Raw genomic sequence first — 23,325 nt, 5'->3', positions numbered from 1 at the left:
GAGATTGATTGACAAATGACAATGAACAACAAAGAGCACAGATGGTAAACGCAACAATCATGGTCGCATGTCGTATGCAAATAAACCACAACTCAAAGGTGAACAAAAGAATAACTTTTTCCCAAGCGCATCGTCAAAAGTACATGGAATGGTACAGCCCAATCCAAGTTACTAACAAGACTAGTGTCGCATGGAAGCTCTCCAGGGGAAAAAAAGGATGTGAACGCACGAGCAAAGAGCATCTGATTTAAAATTCTTGAATGGTCCTCTTTTGACTTTGGCTGCACAGCATGAAGGGAGCAGCAGCTTCAGCTTCCCAGCCAGTTGCTTCGATGCCTACAGCGAAGCTGAACTCCCGCGCGCTTACAGAGAAGGGGCATCTCCATTGCTGCAAGATCTGCTATTACATCAGTGACCACTACTACGCCTTAGTCTTTGCCAAAGTCTGCGCTGTAGTGGGCGCTGGATTCCAGCTTCTTGGCGTCATTCAGCTTCCTGACGGCCTGAGATGCACGAAATGTGAGTGTCAGTGCTTGTTAAGGTGCAGATGGTCGGGTTTTAAGCGTGTACGACAGAGCACCTTCATGAAGTCCTCGTGGACTACGTAGTCCCGCTCTGCTCGAATTGCAGACATGCCAGCTTCGGTGCAGACATTGCGAAGATCAGCCCCATTGAATCCCTGAAGCCAGATGAGTTGAGAATCTGAGCAATGCGACAAGATTTTATGTGCGATAAGAACGTCGTTAGCTAAGATATACTCACTTCAGCCAGTTTCACAACCGCTTCATAATCTATTTCTCCATGCTTGGCGATACCGGCTGCATGAATTTTAAGTACTTCTGTTCTTGATTGCTCGTTTGGTAGCGGGATCTCAATCTTTCTGTCGAGACGACCAGGGCGCAGGAGCGCAGGGTCAAGAACGTCAGGTCGGTTTGTTGCCATGATCATCTTGACCTGTTTAGGCATAAATACCACTGTCAAGAGGAATCCATACAGCGCCAAGAAGAAAAGAATTATGCGCAATGTTAGAAAAGGGAGTCAAATAAAATGTTTGCAAATCAGCGGCCAGGAAATTCATACAAGCAATGAAGCAAAGATGAAAAATAAATTTTAATCCAGAGACTGGTATATTTTACCCACGCAAGTTAGAGTGCATATCACACACACATTCAGGCAAAGGAAATTACTTCAATCAAATCCATTGCCTTTGCATATATGGCATAAAGTTACCTAGAGAGGAAAAACACTTGATGATATAGGTTTTACCTTGCCAAGCTCATCAAATCCATCTAACTGATTAAGAAGCTCCATCAGCGTCCGCTGGATCTCACGGTCGGCACTGGTTCCCTCACTAAATCTTCTCCCACCAATTGCATCGATTTCATCCATGAAGATAATGCACGGCTAGAAATAACAATTTGAACAAAGAAACAAAATTTGTGAGCATTGCAAACAAACTAAATGGCGATATATGTCAAAAGATCTAAAAAATGCATTTATATTGTTTCTAACAGGAGCTCAAACGTGAAGGTATAAGTTTGATTTCTTCTTCTCTTGCAAAACTGGTATTGAGATCTACTCCCTCTGTTCCTAAATATATGACGCTTTGGTAGTTCAATTAACTTAAAATAAGATAGTGTGTGGACAGGAACATAATTAGATGACACATCTGGGTCAAAGGAACTATTAAGGTCAGCTTGCATCTCTGCAAACAACAGTGGATGCATGATCGTTTGCCACTATGCGTGTCTTACAGATAAGGGAATTAAGTTTAAGACCAACTAGCTTTGCAAAAAGGAAGGCAGAGCAAGACTTACTTGGTGATCACGTGCATAGCCAAACATTTCTCTGATTAAACGAGCACTTTCTCCGATATATTTGTCAATTATAGCACTTGACACAATCTGGTTTTTAGACAATATGTCAGTGTAATATAATACTCATGGAAAGAAAATACCAAGTGAAAACCACACCTTCAAAAAGTTAGCATCAATATTACTGGCAATAGCCCTCGCTAATAATGTCTTCCCAGTTCCTGGTGGGCCATAGAGTAGAACACCCTGGAAAAAGTAAAGCAAGCATACACTGACTCCCAAAATCACAACATGTGTATCTTTACCTCTTCAACTTATATAGGAAAGTGGATCATAAACAAAAAAAAAAGTGCTAAATTTACCTTGGGAGGTTTAATTCCAACCCTGAGAAACAATTCAGGGTTCATTAAAGGCAGCTCAATTGATTCCCTGAGTTCCCTGATTTGGTCAGACAAGCCACCTACAGCCGAGTAACTGACATTGCCTGGATCTTCGTGTAGCATGTTATACACCACAGGATCCACCTGAAGAAACAACAAGTTCAGTTTCATACCACATCGCCGGAAGCCAATTTTAAATATAACAAAAGGATCATAAAATAAAACAATTACTAGATAATGCACCAACAAAAGGAGTAAGAAGCTGATCAGCATTACTAAATCATACCTCCCTAGGCAGAGTGCGCATGATTGTCAAAGTTGTCATGTCCAGCACAACACGAGTTCCAGAAGTTAACTTTTCCTTGTCCACTTTACTCCGGCAACCGACGACATATCTTGGACCACTGCTAGCCTTAACAATAACTTCAACAAATAGGTATTTCAGCTTTAAGTTGTTACTAATAAAGAAAAGCAAAATTTACACGTGGCAGTTTCATGTGAATACGCAAAATAAAACTGATCAACTTGGTTCTCTTATAGTGTGGCAAGCAAAGCAGAGACTATGGAGGCCCTGTCCAGTGAAGGCCTTTGTGAGTTTGCACACTTCAAAAACATTCCTTTGAAGTTCATAGTAAGTACTCCCTCTGTAAAGAAATATAAGTGATCTAAACAATCTTATGTTTCTTTACAGAGGGAGTACTTGTTAATTCATGTACACAGTATGCATGCCAAAATTCGTGACAATATATCATCTTGTGCTAAACGTGTGATATAACTTCTTATCTTCTCTTTAGTTGCACAAGATCATATATCTTGTGACTTTTCATACATGTATTGAAGCATGATTTCTTGGGGAGCTTTTGTAAGTGTACGAATCCTCATACAAGAGGACCATTTATACTTAACTTCTCAGGGCAAGTGTCCGTTCAAAATATATGTACCGAGTATATATATCAAAAAAAAAAAAGAGAGAGAGAGGGCTCTTTACTTACAGCGTTCATTATCAAGAGGACGAAGGACCTCTCCCATTATTTGTCCAACACTTTGCAGTGACTTCAACTCTTCAAGTCATCTTCGGTCTTTGGGAAATCTTTCCTAGCAATTTTAAGGTTTTCCCTCACTGCATGGAGATGTACCATGTGTCGACTGAAAGTTCACACTAAGAAGGATCATAATATTTTCTTATAATACAGGTGCACGTGTACTGTACAAATATCGCTCAGTACACATAACCAACTAAAAACTTTATGGAGCTGCTCGCAGACCATCAAGGGTTGTAAAGTAAGCTGAACTTGTGAAACTGCCTGAGTTCCAACACCAAAACAGTTCTGCTAATTGCCCCTGTTAGCTGGATTTTTTGTAAATCTCAATCGCCTAGAAGTACACACCACTTTGCCTAAACTTGCAGTAACGGACAAACACTCTTTTTAACAGTGGAGATGTAAAATGCATATTTAGTCTGGATGTTATGCATGGAATGAGATGGGGATGAGAATGGGTGGATGTCCAAAGGCTTGGAAAAGTGATTGACCTTAGAAAATTTCAGATCACTTATGAACAGGCATCCCATACGCCATACCCATATGGAAATGTGTCGACATAAATCTGTAAGAGTCCACAAAATAGCACTTTGAACCAGAATTATCACCTAAATAACAACGCGGCAATGTGAACCAGAATTGCCGGCAATGTCACATTTTTTGGGGGGTATAAAGACTTATTTCTAAAATAGCGGAAGAAGGAACTTCGCAAATCTACTGAAGGGCCGCCAATTATTCCACATCAAGTAATCAGGGAAGCGCAAAAAATGTTAAGTTTTCTAAGGAGTCGACCACGACGACAAAAACAAAACCCTAAGTCTCTCACATCGCACTCGCTGGCAAAACTTCAGATCCACATCAAGCAATCAGCGTCCAAACCAGCAGATTTAGCGCCGGGAAACAACATCTACTCTGCACCGACAGCGCAGGCCAAGGCCGGCCCTATACCGGCAACGCCCAATCTAGCACTAGAACGCATCTCGATTTCGAGCGGAGTGAGGAAGGAAGCTGGGCGCGTTACCAGTGCCGACGCGCGATTCAAGCTCCCTGCAGTTGAGCAGTTTCTTGCGGTAGTCGGATATGGCCGTGCGGCGACAGGCGGCGGCGGCGTCCTCTCCGTCGGCCATCGCCGCTGCGATCTGTCCCTCGACTTTGCTTCTGTCGCAAGAAGGGAATGAGTTCCAACTGTGTGGTTTTTTGCCTAAAAATATAAACTTAAGCACGGAATAGCTTTCTTGTAACCGAATACGTAAATTGTGGATGTTTGGTTGTTTTGAAGGTGGAATTTCGCAATAGTACTTCCTCCGACCCAAAATAATTGACGTTGACATAGTCCAATTTATTTTACACATACATTCATAAACACGTATACATAATCATCTTTATGATGCACGCACATATACACTCTGTACTTATAAACACCTTTGAAAGGCTAAGTGGTTGTTTGGATAAACGTAATTAGCCATGAGTTTATAGAAAATTAGTTTAGAAAAACCAGTTTTGCTAGTAGTAGTTTTGTGAATATTCATTATAGAAAAATAATGTTTGGGATTAGGAAAGTATAAAGCTGGACTTACGATTTACTTGTTGGGATAACAATCCATGCCCCCCTCTCCGTGAGTTATGAAAGTATGGTGGCGTGGAAAAAGTGTGGGGGGTGATGGAGTTAGTTAGGATCCAGTATTACAAAATCGTGGTTTTTGGAACAATAACAAATAGTAATTTTTCTACCAGCGTGAAATTCTGAGTTTTTTTTGTGAAATTCTGAATTTCCTAGAAACAAGTTCTTCACATGTGCGGATTAGTTAGAATAACTTCGTCTGGTTAGATACTTTTTCTAGTCTATAGGACTTGCATTTTGTATATATTATCTATCCAAACAACCCCAAGGGGCAGTTCTTTTGCGATTTATAGCTGGTTGTAGAAATAAGTTGCCCCACCTCAGCTTATTCTAGAAGCCTAACCTAAAATTTTATTTAAAAGCCCACGAATTAAGGGTTAACTAGTACTACCTTGGTCGTGATTTATTTGTCCCTTTTGTACTCTGTGCCAAATTTGACCAAAGATTTAACTAACAAAATGTTAATGCATGTCAACAAAAGTTATACCATTGGATTCGTATTTGAATATAGTTTTCAATGATATAATTTTTGGTGACATGCAGGAAGATTTTATTTGTTAAATTTATGGTTAAAATTTGGCGTTGAATACCATGAGGACCAATAAACCAGGACGAAGGTGGTAGGCTTCTAAAAAAATACAAAGGCGTACAATTTCATCTATCCCCGAACCTAACCACGCAACAATGTGAGGTGTGTTCCACCCATAAGCAGCAAGGCCATGGTCGATCTTGTTTTGCGAGGGACTAATCTGATTGATAATAATCTCCCTCGTGCTCTTAGATATCATCTCTCAGATTTCTTGCACAAGCACCACAAGACTCGGCCGGTTCCTTATGGGGGTATTAATCATTGCCACCATCTTCGCACGATCCATTTCGTCGACAATGGCAAGTTGGGTCCTTCAGAGGGCAATCGCTAGGCCTTCCCTGCATGCGTGCAAGTTCGGCCTCAAGTCTATTATCATATATGATCAAATCCCTGCAAGCTGTGAAAATGATAGCATAAGAATCATCGCGCAACACCATGCCGCCCTTGGTCACTCCGGTCTCTGCCACGAAGCTCCCATCAGTGTTCAGCTTAGTCCATCAGTCAGGTGGACATGTCCAGCGCGGCTCCCCGTGAGGTTGCATGGCCCTCAACGCCACGTTAGCGCCCTGGATGCTTGGCGAGTGAATGACCATCTTCTCTTTCTCCATATTCCCTTTGTGGGTGCTGCTAAATACATAACAAGGAGTTGATGTAGCCATGAAGAAATCGTCATGAGGCTTCTGTCGGGGCGCTCCCTTTTCGTGTGTGAGCTCATTGCGGACATTCCATGCCCCCACATAGTCATTAGGATCACCATCCACACCATGTCTGGTAGTGGTCCAACAAGATCAAGAGACACTTCGGTAGCCGAAAAGTGTCCAGTCCAACGTCCACACATTACATGAAAACCATCCTTCTGTTCCACACCAAAAATAGGACACACATATGTGGGCTCTGCTACCTCTTGAGCACTGCGTTGGTTTTCCCTTGAAGAGGAAAAGGTGATGCAGTAAAGTAGCGTAAGTATTTCCCTCAGTTTTTGAGAACCAAGGTATGAATCCAGTAGGAGACCACGCTCAAGTCCCACACACCTACACAAACAAATAAGAACCTTGCAACCAACGCGATAAAGGGGTTGTCAATCCCTTCACGGCCACTTGCAAAAGTGAGATCTGATAGAGATGATAAGATAATATTTTTGGTATTTTTCTGATAAAGAGTGAAAGTAAAGATTGCAAAATAAACAAAGATAGAAATAGCTTGTTGACGGGAGATTAATATGATGGAAAATAGACCCGGGGGCCATAGGTTTCACTAGTGGCTTCTCTCAAGAGCATAAGTATTACGGTGGGTAAACGAATTACTGTCGAGCAATTGTTAGAATTGAGCATAGTTATGAGAATATCTAGGTATGATCATGTATATATGCATCACGCCCGTGACAAGTAGACCGACTCCTGCCTGCATCTACTACTATTACTCCACACATCGACCGCTATCCAGCATGCATCTAGAGTATTAAGTTCATAAGAACGGAGTAACGCTTTAAGCAAGATGACATGATGTAGAGGGATAAACTCATGCAATATGATATAAACCCCATCTTTTTATCCTCGATGGCAACAATACAATACGTGTCGTTTCCCCTACTGTCATTGGGATCGAGCACCGCATGATTGAACCCAAAGCTAAGCACTTCTCCTATTGCAAGAAAGATCAATCTAGTAGGCCAAACCAAACTAATAATTCGAAGAGACTTGCAAAGATAACCAATCATACATAAAAGAATTCAGAGGAGATTCAAATATTGCTCATAGATAATCTTGATCATAAACCCACAATTCATCGGATCTCGACAAACACACCACAAAAGAAGATTACATCGAATAGATCTCCAAGAGAATCGAGGAGAACTTTGTATTGAGATCCAAAGAGAGAGAAGAAGTCATCTAGCTAATAACTATGGACCCGAAGGTCTGAGGTAAACTACTCACACATCATCGGAGAGGCTATGGTGTTGATGTAGAAGCCCTCCATGATCGATGCCCCCTCCGACGGAGCGCCGGAAAAGGCCCCAAGATGGGATCTCACTGGTACAGAAGGTTGTGGCGGTGGAAATAGGGTTTTGGCTGTTGTTCTGATGTTCTCGGGGTACGTAGGTATATATATAGGAGGTTCGGTGGAGCTACGAGGGGCCCACGAGGGTGGAGGGCGCGCCCAGGGGGTAGGCGCGCCCCCTGCCTCGTGGCCTCCTCGTTGATTGCTTGACGTCCACTCCAAGTCCTCTGGATCACGTTTGTTCAGAAAATCACGTTCCCGAAGGTTTCATTCCGTTTGGACTCCGTTTGATATTCCTTTCCTTCGAAACACTGAAATAGGCAAAAAAACAACAATTTGGGTTGGGCCTCCGGTTAATAGGTTAGTCCCAAAAATAATATAAAAGTGTATAATAAAGCCCATTGAATATCCAAAACAGAATATATAATAGCATGGAACAATCAAAAATTATAGATACGTTGGAGACGTATCAAGCATCACCAAGCTTAATTCCTGCTCGTCCTCGAGTAGGTAAATGATAAAAATAGAATTTTTGATGTGGAATGCTACCTAGCATATTCCTCAATGTATTTTTCTCTATTGTGGCATTAATGTTTAGATCCGAAAGATTCAAGATAAAAGTTTAATATTGACATGAAAATAATAATACTTCAAGCATACTAACAAAGCAATCATGTCTTCTCAAAATAACATGGCAAAAGAAAGTTATCCCTACAAAATCATATAGTCCGGCTATGCTCTATCTTCATCACATAAAGTATTTAATCATGCACAACCCTGATGACAAGCCAAGCAATTGTTTCATACTTTTGATGTTCTCAAACTTTTTCAATCTTCACGCAATACATGAGCGTGAGCCATGGACATAGCACTATATGTGGAATAGAATGGTGGTTGTGGAGAAGACAAAAAGAAGAAGATAGTCTCACATCAACTAGGCGTATCAACGGGCTATGGAGATGCCCATTAATAGATATCAATGTGAGTGAGTAGGGATTTCCATGCAACGAATGCACTAGAGCTATAAGTGTATGAAAGGTCAACAAAAAAACTAAGTGGGTGTGCATCCAACTCGCTTGCTCACGAAGACCTAGGGCATTTTTGAGGAAGCCCATCATTGGAATATACAAGCCAAGTTCTATAATGTAAAATTCCAACTAGCATATGAAAGTGACAACATAGGAGACTCTCTATCGTGAAGATCATGGTGCTACTTTGAAGCACAAGTGTGGTAAAAGGATAGTAACATTGTCCCTTCTCTCTTTTTCTCTCTTTTTTTTATTTGGGCCTTTTCTCTTTTTTTCGTCTGGAATCTCATCCCGACTTGTGGGGAATCATAGTCTCCATCATCCTTTCCTCACTTGGGACAATGCTCTAATAATGATGATCATCACACTTTTATTTACTTACAACTCAAGAATTACAACTCAATACTTAGAACAAAATATGACTATGTGAATGCCTCCGGCGGGGTACCGGGATATGCAATGAATCAAGAGTGACATGTATGAAAGAATTATGAAGGTGGCTTTGCCACAAATACGATGTCAACTACATGATCATGCAAAGCATATGACAATGATGAAGCATGTCATAATAAACGGAACGGTGATAAGTTGCATGGCAATATATCTTGGAATGGCTATGGAAATGCCATAATAGGTAGGTATGGTGGCGGTTTTGAGGAAGGTATATGGTAGGTGTATGATACCGGCGAAAGGTGCGCGGTATTAGAGAGGCTAGCAATGGTGGAAGGATGAGAGTGCGTATAATCCATGGACTCAACATTAGTCATAAAGAACTCACATACTTATTGCAAAAATCTATTAGTTATCGAAACGAAGTACTACACGCATGCTCCTAGGGGGATAGATTGGTAGGAAAAGACCATCGCTCGTCCCCGACCGCCACTCATAAGGAAGACAATCAATAAATAAATCATGCTCCGACTTCATCACATAACGGTTCACCATACGTGCATGCTACGGGAATCGCAAACTTTAACACAAGTATTTCTCAAATTCACAACTACTCAACTAGCATGACTCTAATATCACCATCTTCATATATCAAAACAATTGTCAAGTATCAAACTTCTCATAATATTCAATGCACTCTATATGATAGTTTTTATTATACCTATCTTGGATGCTCATCACTTTAGGACTAATTTCACAACTTAAGCAAATTACCATGCTGTTTTGTAGGATTCTCAAAATAATATAAGTGAAGCATGAGAGATCAATAATTTCTATAAAATAAAACCACCGCCGTGCTCTAAAAGATATAAGTGAAGCACTAGAGCAAAAACTATATAGCTCAAAAGATATAAGTGAAGCACATAGAGTATTCTAACAAATTCCGAATCATGTGTGTCTCTCTCAAAAGGTGTGTACAGCAAGGATGATTGTGGTAAACTAAAAAGCAAAGACTCAAATCATACAAGACGCTCCAAGCAAAACACATATCATGTGGCGAATAAAAATATAGCCCCAAGTAAAGTTACCGATAGACGAAGACGAAGGAGGGGATGCCTTCCGGGGCATCCCCAAGCTTAGGATTTTGGTTGTCCTTGAATTTTACTTTGGGGTGCCTTGGGCATCCCCAAGCTTATGCTCTTGCCAATCCTTGTTCCATAACCCATCAAATCTTTACCCAAAACTTGAAAACTTCACAACACAAAACTTAACAGAAATTTTCGTGAGCTCCGTTAGCGAAAGAAAAACAAAACACCACTTCAAGGTACTGTAATGAACTCGTTATTTATTTATATTGGTGTTAAACCTAATGTATTCCAACTTATCTATGGTTTATAAGCTCTATTACTAGCCATAGATTCATCAAAATAAGCAAACAACACACGAAAAACAGAATCTGTCAAAAACAGAACAGTCTGTAGTAATCTGTATCTAACGCAAACTTCTGGAACTCATAAAAATGTAACAAAATAGGAAGACCTAGATAATTTGTTTATTGATCTACTGCAATTGAAATCAGTATTTTATCACGTTCTGGTGATTTTAAACAATTGTTTTCATGAACGGAAAGTTTCTGGAATTTTCAGCAAGATCAAATAACTATCATCCAAGAAGATCCTATAGGTTTAACTTGACACAAACACTAATTAAAAAATAAAAACACATCTAACCAGAGGCTAGATCAAAGATTTATTAAATAAAAGCAAATAAAAATATTGGGTTGTCTCCCAACAAGCGCTTTTCTTTAAAGCCTTTTAGCTAGGCATTGATAATTTTAATGATGCTCACATGAAAGACAAGAATTGAAGCGCAAAGAGAGCATCATGAAACACGTGACAAATACATCTAAGTCTAACATACTTCCTATGCATAGGCATATTATAAGCAAACAAATTTGCAAGGCAAGCAAAAACTAGCATATGCAAGGAAGAAGAAAGAGACGATAGCAATCTCAACATGACGAGAGGTAATTTAGTAACATGAAAATTCCTACGACCATATTTTCCTCTCTCATAATAATTACATGTAGGATCATAAGCAAATTCAACAAAATAGCTATCACATAACATATTCTCAACACGATCCACATGCATGCAAAGTTGACACTCTTCCAAAATAATGAGATTAACATTAGCTAAAGTCATGACCTCTCCAAACCCACTTTTATCAAAAACTTCATAAGATTGAACATTCTCTAAATATGTGGGATCTAAAGTTGACACTCTTCCAAACCCACTTTCAATATTATTGCAAACATTATTGTCAATCTCATATTTATCATGGGGCTTAAATAATTTTTCAATATCAAAAGAAGAATCACCCCAATCATGATCATTGCAACAAATAGTAGACATAGAAAAACTAGCATCCCCAAGCTTAGGGGTTTGCATATCATTAGCACAATTGAAATCAAGAGAATTTATAGTAAAATCATTGCAATCATGCTTTTCATCAAAGTAACTATCAAGTATGGGTGCAATAGCAACGATCTCATGTTTAACATAAGGGACTATAGCAAATTCATCTTCATAAATATTGGAATCATGGCCACAAGAATAGCAAGCATCATGTTCATTAAGGGATATTTCAATCAAATCATCGGAATCATAATTATCTATAGATTCATGCATATCATTATTTTCTTCAGAAGCAATGGTCATTCTTTCAATGAATTCTTTGACATAGACATTATGAGCATAGTTTTCATAGCAATATTTAAGTATGTCAAAATTTTCAGATTCGTAGAGAGTAACATCATACTTTTCAATCAAAGAAGCAACTTCATAAGCACCCTTAAAAGCAACAAATTCTTCAATTTGTTCGATATCGTAGTAACTATAAACACCCTTTGCATAAGAAGATAAGATTTCATTATCATCAAACTCACATAGGTAGGGGAGGTGTTTTTTAGGGTTCTTAGAGCAACAAGTAATATCACAAATTTCACAAAGATTCCAAGCATAACACAACAATCTGTTTATTTGATCCCATAAGAGTCTCCCTTTTTCAGACAAACGGTGATGCACAAAATGAGCATGCTCATCTAGAGATTTCCCATCAACTAGGCTAGTTGGGGTTTCAGCATGAGTGCATAAGGCTCGAAGATGATCCAAGTAGAACACTTTAACTGGATCCATATCAATAGATTTTTAGCAAGCAAAGATGCAAGCAAATAAAAGGCACATGGCAACACGAGCAAACAAAAGGACGAACGGGAGAAGGGCGAATAAAACGGCAAGGGTGAAGTAGGGGAGAGGAAAACGAGAGGCAAATGGCAAATAATGTAATGCGAGGGATAAGAGTTTGTGATGGGTACTTGGTATGTCTTTGACTTGTTCATAGACTCCCCGGCAACGGCGCCAGAAATCCTTCTTGCTACCTCTTGAGCACTGCGTTGGTTTTCCCTTGAACAGGAAAGGGTGATGCAGTAAAGTAGCGTAAGTATTTCCCTCAGTTTTTGAGAACCAAGGTATCAATCCAGTAGGAGACCACGCTCAAGTCCCACGCACCTACACAAACAAATAATAACCTTGCAATCAACGCGATAAAGGGGTTGTCAATCCCTTCACGGCCACTTGCAAAAGTGAGATCTGATAGAGATGATAAGATAATATTTTTGGTATTTTTATGATAAAGAGTGAAAGTAAAGATTGCAAAATAAAAAAAGATAGAAATAGCTTGTTGACGGGAGATTAATATGATGGAAAATAGACCCGGGGGCCATAGGTTTCACTAGTGGCTTCTCTCAAGAGCATAAGTATTACGGTGGGTAAACGAATTACTGCCGAGCAATTGATAGAACTGAGCATAGTTATGAGAATATCTAGGTATGATCATGTATATAGGCATCACGTCCGTGACAAGTAGATGTTGGAAATATGCCCTAGAGGCAATAATAAATTGGTTATTATTATATTTCCTTGTTCATGATAATCGTTTATTATCCATGCTAGAATTGTATTGATAGGAAACTCAGATACATGTGTGGATACATAGACAACACCATGTCCCTAGTAAGCCTCTAGTTGACTAGCTCGTTGATCAATAGATGGTTACGGTTTCCTGACCATGGACATTGGATGTCGTTGATAATGGGATCACATCATTAGGAGAATGATGTGATGGACAAGGCCCAATCCTAAGCCTAGCACAAGATCGTGTAGTTCGTTTGCTAAGTGCTTTTCTAATGTCAAGTATCATTTCCTTAGACCATGAGATTGTGCAACTCCCGGATACCGTAGGAATGCTTTGGGTGTACCAAACGTCACAACGTAACTGGGTGGCTATAAAGGTGCACTACAGGTATCTCCGAAAGTGTCTGTTGGGTTGGCACGAATCAAGACTGGGATTTGTCACTCCGTGTAAACGGAGAGGTATCTCTGGGCCCACTCGGTAGGACATCATCATAACGTGCACAATGTGACCAAGGAGTTGATCACGGGATGATGTGTTACGAAACGAGTAAAGAGACTTGCCGGTAACGAGATTGAACAAGGTATCGGGATACCGACGATCGAATCTCGGGCAAGTAACATACCGATAGACAAAGGGAATTGTATACGGGATTGATTGAATCCTCGACATCGTGGTTCATCCGGTGAGATCATTGAGGAGCATGTGGGAGCCAACATGGGTATCCAGATCCCGCTGTTGGTTATTGACCGGAGAGTTGTCTCGGTCATGTCTGCGTGTCTCCCGAACCCGTAGGGTCTACACACTTAAGGTTCGGTGACGCTAGGGTTGTAGAGATATTAGTATGCGGTAACCCGAAAGTTTTTCGGAGTCCCGGATGAGATCCCGGACGTCACGAGGAGTTCCGGAATGGTCCGGAGGTAAAGATTTATATATGGGAAGTCTTGTTTTGGTCGCCAGAAAAGTTTCGCGCATTATCGGTATTGTACCGGGAGTGCCGAAAGGGGTCCGGGGGTCCACCAAGGGGGTCCACCAGCCCCGGGGGGCCACATGGGCTGTAGGGGGTGCGCCTTGGCCTATATGGGCCAAGGGAACCAGCCCCAAGAGGCCCATGCGCCAAGAGATAAGGAAAAGGGAGAGTCCTAAAAGGGGAAGGCACCTCCGAGGTGCCTTGGGGAGGAAGGACTCCTCCCTGGCCGCACCTTTCCTTGGAGGAAGGGCCAAGGCTGCGCCCCCCTCTCCCTTGGCCCTATATATAGTGGGGGGGAGGGAGGGCAGCAATATCTAAGCCCTGGCGCCTCCCTCTCCCTCCCGTGACACATCTCCCTCCTCCCGCAGCGCTTGGCGAAGCCCTGTTGGAATCCCGCTACTTCCACCACCACGCCGTCGTGCTGCTGGATCTCCATCAACCTCTCCTCCCCCCTTGCTGGATCAAGAAGGAGGAGACGTCGCTGCTCCGTACGTGTGTTGAACGCGGAGGTGCCGTCCGTTCGGCGCTAGGATCATCGGTGATTTGGATCACGACGAGTACGACTCCATCAACCCCGTTCTCTTGAACGCTTCCGCTCGCGATCTACAAGGGTATGTAGATGCACTCCTCCCCTCTCGTTGCTAGATAACTCCATAGATTGATCTTGGTGATGCGTAGAAAATTTTGAATTTCTGCTACGTTCCCCAACAGTGGCATCATGAGCCAGGCCTATGCGTAGTTTCTATGCACGAGTAGAACACAAAGTAGTTGTGGGCGTCGATTTTGTCAATTTACTTGCCGTTACTAGTCTTATCTTGATTCGGCGGCATCGTGGGATGAAGCGGCCTGGACCGACCTTACACGTACACTTACGTGAGACAGGTTCCACCGACTGACATGCACTAATTGCATAAGGTGGCTAGCGGGTGTCTGTCTCTCCCACTTTAGTCGGATAGGATTCGATGAAAAGGGTCCTTATGAAGGGTAAATAGAAATTGGCATATCACGTTGTGGCTATTGCGTAGGTAAGAAACGTTCTTGCTAGAATCCCATAGCAGCCACGTAAAACATGCAACAACAATTAGAGGACGTCTAACTTGTTTTTGCAGGGTATGCTATGTGATGTGATATGGCCAAAAGGATGTGATGAATGACATATGTGATGTATGAGATTGATCATGTTCTTGTAATAGGAATCACGACTTGCATGTCGATGAGTATGACAACCGGCAGGAGCCATAGGAGTTGTCTTAATTTATTGTATGACCTGCGTGTCAATGAAAACGCCATGTAATTACTTTACTTTATTGCTAACCGTTAGCCATAGTAGTAGAAGTAATAGTTGGCGAGACAACTTCATGAAGACACGATGATGGAGATCATGATGATGGAGATCATGATGATGGAGATCATGGTGTCATGCCGGTGACGAAGGTGATCATGCCGCGCCTCGAAGATGGAGATCAAAGGCGCAAGATGATATTGGCCATATCACGTCACTTTATGATTTGCATGTGATGTTTATCATGTTTACATCTTATTTGCTTAGAACGACGGTAGCATAAATAAGATGACCCCTCACTAAAATTTCAAGAGAAGTGTTCCCCCCAACTGTGCACCGTTGCGAAGGTTCGTTGTTTCGAAGCACCACGTGATGATCGGGTGTGATAGATTCTAACGTTCGAATACAACGGGTGTTGACGAGCCTAGCATGTACAGACATGGCCTCGGAACACATGCGAAACACTTAGGTTGACTTGACGAGCCTAGCATGTACAGACATGGCCTCGGAACACAAGAGATCGAAAGGTCGAACATGAGTCGTATAGTAGATGCGATCAACATGGAGATGTTCACCGATGATGACTAGTCCGTCTCACGTGATGATCGGACACGGCCTAGTTTGACTCGGATCATGTATCACTTAGATGACTAGAGGGATGTCTATCTGAGTGGGAGTTCATTAATCAGATGAACTTAATTATCATGAACATAGTCAATGTTGGAAATATGCCCTAGAGGCAATAATAAATTGGTTATTATTATATTTCCTTGTTCATGATAATTGTTTATTATCCATGCTAGAATTGTATTGATAGGAAACTCAGATACATGTGTGGATACATAGACAACACCATGTCCCTAGTAAGCCTCTAGTTGACTAGCTCGTTGATCAATAGATGGTTACGGTTTCCTGACAATGGACATTGGATGTCGTTGATAACGGGATCACATCATTAGGAGAATGATGTGATGGACAAGACCCAATCCTAAGCCTAGCACAAGATCGTGTAGTTCGTTTGCTCAGAGCTTTTCTAATGTCAAGTATCAGTTCCTTAGACCATGAGATTGTGCAACTCCCGGATACCGTAGGAATGCTTTGGGTGTACCAAACGTCACAACGTAACTGGGTGGCTATAAAGGTGCACTACAGGTATCTCCGAAAGTGTCTGTTGGGTTGGCACGAATCGAGACTGGGATTTGTCACTCCGTGTAAACGGAGAGGTATCTCTGGGCCCACTCAGTAGGACATCATCATAATGTGCACAATGTGACCAAGGAGTTGATCACGGGATGATGTGAGTTACGGAACAAGTAAAGAGACTTGCCGGTAACGAGATTGAACAAGGTATAGGGATACCGACGATCGAATCTCGGGCAAGTAACGTATCGATAGACAAAGGGAATTGCATACGGGATTGATTGAATCCCCGACATCGTGGTTCATCCGATGAGATCATCGTGGAACATGTAGGATCCAACATGGGTATCCAGATCCCGCTGTTGGTTATTGACCGGAGAACGTCTCGGTCATGTCTGCATGGTTCCCGAACCCGTAGGGTCTACACACTTAAGGTTCGATGACGCTAGGGTTATAGGGAAAGTATGTACGTGGTTACCGAATGTTGTTCGGAGTCCCGGATGAGATCCCGGACGTCACGAGGAGTTCCGGAATGGTCCGGAGGTAAAGATTTATATATGGGAAGTCCTGTTTTGGTCACCGGAAAAGTTTCGGGTGAAATCGGTAATGTACCGGGACCACCGGGAGGGTCCCGGGGGGTCCACCAAGTGGGACCACCAGCCCCAGAAGGCTGCGTGGGCCAAGTGTGGGAGGGGACCAGCCCCAGGTGGGCTGGTGCGCCCCCCCACCAAGGCCCAAGGCACATGGGAGAGTGGGAGGGGGCAAACCCTAGGTCCAGATGGGCCTTAGGGCCCATCAAGTGGGGCGCCCCCCCTCTCCTCCCCTTGGCCGCCCCCCTTGATGGGATCTAGGGTTGGCCGCCAGCCCTTGGGGTGGAAACCCTAGAGGGGGGCGCAGCCCCCTCCCCCCTATATATAGTTGAGGTTTGGGCTGCCCAAGACACACGAGAACGTCTCTCTTTCGGCGCAGCCCTACCCCTCTCCCTCCTCCTCCTCTCCCGCGGTGCTTGGCGAAGCCCTGCGGGATTGCCACGCTCCTCCACCACCACCACGCCGTCGTGCTGCTGGTGGACGGAGTCTTCCTCAACCTCTCCCTCTCTCCTTGCTGGATCAAGGCGTGGGAGACATCACCGGGCTGCACATGTGCTGAACGCGGAGGCACCGTTCTTCGGTGCTTAGATCGGAATCAACCGCGATCTGAATCGCTACGAGTACGACTCCTTCATCCGCGTTCTTGCAACGCTTCCGCATCGCGATCTACAATGGTATGTAGATGCACTCCCCTTCCCCTCGTTGCTAGATTACTCCATAGATTGATCTTGGTGATGCGTAGAAAATTTTGAATTTCTGCTACGTTACCCAACAGTGGCATCATGAGCTAGGTCTATGCGTAGTTTCTATGCACGAGTAGAACACAAAGTAGTTGTGGGCGTCGATGTTGTCAATTCTTCTTGCCGCTACTAGTCTTATCTTGTTTCGGCGGCATTGTGGGATGAAGCGGCTCGGACCGACCTTACACGTACGCTTATGTGAGACAGGTTCCACCGACTGACATGCACTAGATGCATAAGGTGGCTAGCGGGTGTCTGTCTCTCCCACTTTAGTCGGAACGGATTCGATGAAAATGGGTCCTTATGAAGGGTAAATAGAAATTGGCATATCACGTTGTGGTCTTACGTAGGTAAGAAACATTCTTGCTAGAAACCTATACAAGCCACGTAAAAACTTGCAACAACAATTAGAGGACGTCTAACTTGTTTTTGCAGCATGTGCCTTGTGATGTGATATGGCCAGAAGATGTGATGAATGATATATGTGATGTATGAGATTGATCATATTCTTGTAATAGGAATCACGACTTGCATGTCGATGAGTATGACAACCGGCAGGAGCCATAGGAGTTGTCTTTATTTTTTGTATGACCTGCGTGTCATTGAATAACGCCATGTAAATTACTTTACTTTATTGCTAAGCGCGTTAGCCATAGAAGTAGAAGTAATCGTTGGCGTGACAACTTCATGAAGACACAATGATGGAGATCATGGTGTCATGCCGGTGACAAAGATGATCATGGTGCCCCGAAGATGGAGATCAAAGGAGCAAAATGATATTGGCCATATCATGTCACTATTTGATTACATGTGATGTTTATCATGTTATGCATCTTATTTGCTTAGAACGACGGTAGCATAAATAAGATGATCCCTCACTAAAAATTTCAAGAGACGTGTTCCCCCTAACTGTGCACCGTTGCGAAGGTTCGTTGTTTCGAAGCACCACGTGATGATCGGGTGTGATAGATTCTAACGTTCGAATACAACGGGTGTTGACGAGCCTAGCATGTACAGACATGGCCTCGGAACACATGCAAAACACTTAGGTTGACTTGACGAGCCTAGCATGTACAGACATGGCCTCGGAACACAAGAGACCGAAAGGTCGAACATGAGTCGTATAGTAGATACGATCAACATGGAGATGTTCACCGATGATGACTAGTCCGTCTCACGTGATGATCGGACACGGCCTAGTTTGACTCGGATCATGTATCACTTAGATGACTAGAGGGATGTCTATCTGAGTGGGAGTTAAATAATCAGATGAACTTCATTATCATGAACATAGTCAAAAGGTCTTTGCAAATTATGTCATACGCTTTAGTTCTACTGTTTAAGATATGTTCCTAGAGAAAATTTAGTTGAAAGTTGGTAGTAGCAATTATGCGGACTGGGTCCGTAAACTGAGGACTGTCCTCATTGCTGCACAGAAGGCTTATGTCCTTAATGCACCGCTCGGTGTGCTGAAACATCTGACATACACGTTTTGATGACTACGTGATAGTTCAGTGCGTAATGCTAACGGTTTAGAATTGTGGCACCGGAGACGTTTTTGAAACGTCGCAGAACATGTGAGATGTTCCGAAGACTGAAATCGGGATTTCAGACTAGTGCCCACGTCAAGAGATATGAGACCTCTGACAAATTTCTTAAGCCTGCAAACTAAGGGAGAAAAGCTCAATCGTTGAGCATGTGCTCAGATTGTCTGAGTACTACAATCACTTGAATCGAGTGGGAGTTAATCTTCCAGATGAGATAGTGATGGTTCTCCATAATCACTGCCACCAAGCTATTAGAGCTTCGTGATGAACTATAAATATCAAGGATAGATGATGATCCTTGAGCAACTCGCGATGTTTGACACCGTGAAAGTAGAAATCAAGAAGGAGCATCAATTGTTGATGGTTAGTAAAACCACTAGTTTCTAGAAGGGCAAGGGCACAAGGGATACTTCATGAAACAGCAAGTCATTTGCTGCTCTAGTGAAGAATCCCAAGGTTGAACCCAAACCCGAGACTAAGTGCTTCTGTAATAAGGGGAACGGTCACTGAAGCAGTACTACCCTAGATACTTGGTAGATGAGAAGGCAGACAAGGTCGACAGAAGTATATTGGATATACGTTATATGAATGTGTACTTTACTAGTACTCCTAGCAGCACTGGGGTATTAGATACCGGTTCGGTTGCTAAGTGTTAGTAACTCGAAATAAAAGCTGCGGAATAAACGGAGACTAGCTAAAGGTGAGATGACGATATGTGTTGGAAGTGTTTCCAAGGTTGATGTGATCAAGCATCGCATGCTCCCTCTACCATCGAGATTTGGTGTTTGCGTTGAGCATGATTGGATTATGTTTATCGCAATACGGTTATTCATTTAAGGAGAATAATGGTTACTCTGTTTATTTGAATAATACCTTCAATGGTCTTGCACCTAAAATGAATCTCGATCGTAGTGATACACATGTTCGTGCCAAAAGATATAAAATAGTAATGATAGTTCCACATACTTGTGGCACTGCCATTTGAGTCATATTGGTATAGAACGCATGAAGAAGCTCCATGTAGATGGATCTTTGGACTCACTCGTTTTTTGAAAAGATTGAGACATGCGAACCATGTCTATTGGTATATATGCATGAAGAAACTCCATGCAGATGGATCGTTTGGACTCACTTGATTTTGAATCACTTGAGACATGCAAATCATACCACATGGGCAAGATGACTGAAAGGCCTCGTTTTCAGTAAGATGGAACAAGAAGTAATACATTTTGATGTATGCAGTCCAATGAGTGCTGAGGCATGCAGTGGATATCGTTATGTTCTTCTGAGTGTATTTACTTGATGAAACACAAGTCTGAATTATTGAAAGGTTCAAGTAATTTCAGAGTGAAGTTGAAGATCGTCGTGACAAGAGGATAAAATGTCTGTGATATGATCATAGAGATGAATATCTGAGTTACGAGTTTGGCACACAATTGAGACATTGTGGAAAGTGTTTCACAATTAATACCGCCTGGAACACCATAGTGTGATGGTGTGTCCGGACATCATAGCTGCACCCTATTGGATATGGTGCATACCATGATGTCTCTTATCGAATTACCACTATCGTTTATGGGTTAGGCATTAGAGACAACCACATTCACTTTAAAAGGGGCACCACGCAATTCCGTTGAGACGACACCGTTTAGAGAAACCTAAGTTGTCGTTTCTTAAAAGTTTGGGGCTGCGATGCTTATGTGAAAAAGTTGCAGGCTGATAAGCTCGAACCCAAAGCGGATAAATGCATCTTCATAGAATACCCAAAACAGTTGGGTATACCTCCTATTTCAGATCTGGAAGCAAAAGTAATTGCTTCTAGGAACAGGTCCTTTCTCGAGGAAAAGTTTCTCTCGAAAGAATTGAGTGGGGGGATGGTGGAGACTTGATAAGGTTATTGAACCGTCACTTCAACTAGTGTGTAGCAGGGCACAGGAAGTTGTTCCTGTGGCACCTACACCAATTGAAGTGGAAGCTTATGATAGTGATCATGAAACTTCGGATCAAGTCACTACCAAACCTCGCAGGACGACGAGGATGCGTAATACTTTAGAGTAGTACGTGATCCTGTCTTGGAATTCATGTTGTTGGACAACGATGAACCTATGAGCTATGGAGAAGCGATGGTGGGCCCATATTCCGACAAATGGTTAGAAGCCATGAAATCCGAGATAAATGGAACTTTAAGAAGAAGACGGACGTGGACGGTAATGATACCGTCTATGAAGCTCGACTTGTGGCAAAGAGTATTTCCAAAATTCAAGGAGTTGACTACGATGAGATTTGCTCATCCGTAGCGATGCTTAAGTCCGTCAGAATCATGTTAGCATTAGCTGCATTTATGAAATCTGGCAGATGGATGTCAAAACAAGTTTCCTTACCAGTTTTCGTAAGGAAAGGTTGTATGTGATACAATCAGAAAGGTTTTGTCGATCCTAAGGATGCTAAAAGGTATGCTAGCTCCAGCGATCCTTCCATGGACTAGAGCAAGCATCTCGGAGTCAGAATATACGCTTTGATGGAGTGATCAAAGTTTTTGGGTTTATACAAAGTTTGTTAGAAACTTGTATTTACAATAAAGTGAGTGGGAGCACTACAACATTTCTGATAAGTATATGTGAATGACATATTGTTGATCCGAAATGATGTAAAATTTCTGGAAAGCATAAAGGGTTGTTTGAAAGGAGTTTTTCAAAGGAAGACCTAGATAAAGCTGCTTGCATATTGGGCATCAAGATCTATAGAGATAGATCAAGACGCCTGATGATACTTTCAAAGAACGCACACCTTGACATGATTTTGAAAGAGTTCAAAATAGATCAGCAAAGAAGGAGTTCTTGGCTGTGTTACAAGGTGTGAGTATTGAGTAAAGACTCAAGACCTGACCACAGCAGAAGAGAGAGAAAGGACGAAGGTCGTCCCCTGTGCTTCAGACGTAGGCTCTACAGTATGCTATGTTGTGTACCGCACATGTAGTGTGCCTTGCCATGAGTTGGTCAAGGGGTACAATAGTGATCCGGGAATGGATCACATGACAGCGGTCGAACTTATCCTTAGTATCTAGTGGACTAAGGAATTTTCTCGGTTATGGAGGTCAAAAGGACTTCGTCATAAAGGGTTACGTCGATCTGAACTTTGACACTAATCCGGATAACTCTGAGTAGTAAACCAGATTCGTATAGTAGAGCAGTTATTTGAAATGGCTCCAAGTAGCGCGTGGTAGCATCCACAAGATGACATAGATATTCGTAAAGCACACACGGATCTGAAAGGTTCAGACCCGTTGACTAAATAACCTCTCTCACAAGCATAACATGATCAAACCAGAACTCATTGAGTGTTAATCACATAGAGATGTGAACTAGATTGTTGACTCTAGTAAACTCTTTGGATGTTGGTCACATGGTGATGTGACCTGTGAGTGTTAATCACATGGTGATGTGGACTAGATTATTGACCTAGTGCAAGTGGGAGACTGTTGGAAATATGCCCTAGAGGCAATAATAAATTGGTCATTATTATATTTCCTTGTTCATGATAATCGTTTATTATCCATGCTAGAATTGTATTGATAGGAAACTCAGATACATGTGTGGATACATAGACAACACCATGTCCCTAGTAAGCCTCTAGTTGACTAGCTCATTGATCAATAGATGGTTACGGTTTCCTGACCATGGACATTGGATGTCGTTGATAACGGGATCACATCATTAGGAGAATGATGTGATGGACAAGACCCAATCCTAAGCCTAGCACAAGATCGTGTAGTTCGTTTGCTCAGAGCATTTCTAATGTCAAGTATCAGTTCCTTAGACCATGAGATTGTGCAACTCCCGGATACCGTAGGAATGCTTTGGGTGTACCAAACGTCACAACGTAACTGGGTGGCTATAAAGGTGCACTACAGGTATCCCCGAAAGTGTCTGTTGGATTGGCACGAATCGAGACTGGGATTTGTCACTCCATGTAAACGGAGAGGTATCTCTGGGCCCACTCAGTAGGACATCATCATAATGTGCACAATGTGACCAAGGAGTTGATCACGGGATGATGTGAGTTACGGAACGAGTAAAGAGACTTGCCGGTAACGAGATTGAACAAGGTATAGGGATACCGACGATCGAATCTCGGGCAAGTAACATATCGATAGACAAAGGGAATTGCATACGGGATTGATTGAATCCCCGACATCGTGGTTCATCCGATGAGATCATCGTGGAA

At 42.4% G+C, this 23,325-nt stretch overlaps 1 pseudogene; it reads right to left on the bottom strand.

Moving 5' to 3' along the window:
• Window positions 1–99: 99 nt before the first annotated feature.
• LOC109762383 (26S proteasome regulatory subunit S10B homolog B-like) lies at window positions 100–4,449 on the bottom strand (annotated as a pseudogene).
• Window positions 4,450–23,325: the final 18,876 nt, after the last annotated feature.

Source organism: Aegilops tauschii, chromosome 6, assembly GCF_002575655.3.
Source record: "Aegilops tauschii subsp. strangulata cultivar AL8/78 chromosome 6, Aet v6.0, whole genome shotgun sequence".
In the NCBI taxonomy this organism is placed as follows: domain Eukaryota; kingdom Viridiplantae; phylum Streptophyta; class Magnoliopsida; order Poales; family Poaceae; genus Aegilops; species Aegilops tauschii.
This window is presented reverse-complemented; position numbering and strand designations above follow the sequence as displayed.